The sequence below is a fragment of the Anneissia japonica genome, unplaced genomic scaffold (genome assembly GCF_011630105.1).
Source record: "Anneissia japonica isolate Jap-2015-1 unplaced genomic scaffold, ASM1163010v1 scaffold1239_len605302_cov174, whole genome shotgun sequence".
NCBI lineage: Eukaryota > Metazoa > Echinodermata > Crinoidea > Comatulida > Comatulidae > Anneissia > Anneissia japonica.
Window position 1 is genome coordinate 311,414 of NW_022748776.1, and position 1,251 is coordinate 312,664.

Genomic DNA, 1,251 nt, shown 5'->3' on the forward strand with positions numbered 1-1,251 from the left:
GAACGTAATGTAAAAGCACCGAACGTAATGTAAAAAGCACCGAACGTAATGTAAAAAGCACCGAACGTAATGTAAAAGCACCGAACGTAATGTTAAAAGCACCGAACGTAATGTAAAAGCACCAAGCACCAAACGTAATGTAAAAGCACCGAACGTAATGTTAAAAGCACCGAACGTAATGTAAAAAGCACCAAACGTAATGTAAAAGCACCGAACGTAATGTAAAAGCACCGAACGTAATGTTAAAAGGGCCGAATAGCAAATGCGCCGAACGGAAAAGAGCCACCAAAGGCAGTAACGGCGTTCCATAATATGGCGCCCACACACTGTGACAGAAAACCGATCGATTTCAGCGGCGCTATACAATCTTTGCTGCGGGATGATTGACGAGAAGTATCCTAGGTGGATGTCTACTTTAGCTTTTAGCCTGATACTTCCTTAAAAAGTCATTACCATAATTATTTTTTTAAAACGTAAGTTACTAGATGATTGTTTGTCTAACTCCATATATATTTTCGTTAATTGTTTTTACTGTATTGTTTTTCTCGATTTTGATTTACAAAAGTTAAGCCTAGCCTAGGCCTAGGCCTATTCCCTGTCGCGCAGCAGCTGTAGGCTGCATCATTTTGTGGGTGAGGAGTGTGACTCAACCAAATCAGCCTTTGTATTTTTCCATCGATTACGTCCTACCTTAGTAGTAGGAGGAGACAGATCAACTAAGTATCATTGGCGATGGTTCCAGCTCAAGTAGGGTTTTGAACAATGGCGTAACTAAAAGTCAAAGGACACAGGGCAAAAAAAAAGTGGGGAAAGAAAGTGTTGGGGGCCCAGTCAGGTGTTACGAATACGAACGTAGGAATTAGGCCCATAACGGCCGCAAAAGTAGTTAAATGGTTTGCATAGAGATATAATATATGATGGTTTGGCATAGGCCTAGGTCAAGTCAAGCGTACAAAACTTGCTTTATTCTCCCAAGAGTCTCATTGGACCCTACTTGTGAGAATGTTTCTCACTGAATTAATACTAGGCAACTTAGTACTGGCAGCTTGATACTTATTTAAAGCAATGTATTTCCATTCATGCCTAGATTTAATTATTAATTAATTATTTAAATACGGTAACCAATCAATCACTTTTATCTGGAACGTACAGTATAATCATCTTGCAATAGGCACGCTTGTTTAATCGTACATATATAATTATAATGCAGGATAATTTGATTATATTATATACTTTATTCTAAGATACAAA

At 38.3% G+C, this 1,251-nt stretch overlaps 1 protein-coding gene across 1 annotated transcript in view; it reads left to right on the forward strand.

Annotated features, from left to right (window-relative positions):
- Positions 1 to 334: 334 nt before the first annotated feature.
- The window catches only part of LOC117120947, a 31,453-nt gene continuing 30,536 nt past the window's right edge, over positions 335 to 1,251 (forward strand). Inside the window, exon 1 of the mRNA XM_033266043.1 lies at positions 335 to 473. The gene's annotated coding sequence lies outside the window, so the exon portion shown is untranslated. The remainder of the gene's footprint in view (positions 474 to 1,251) is intronic.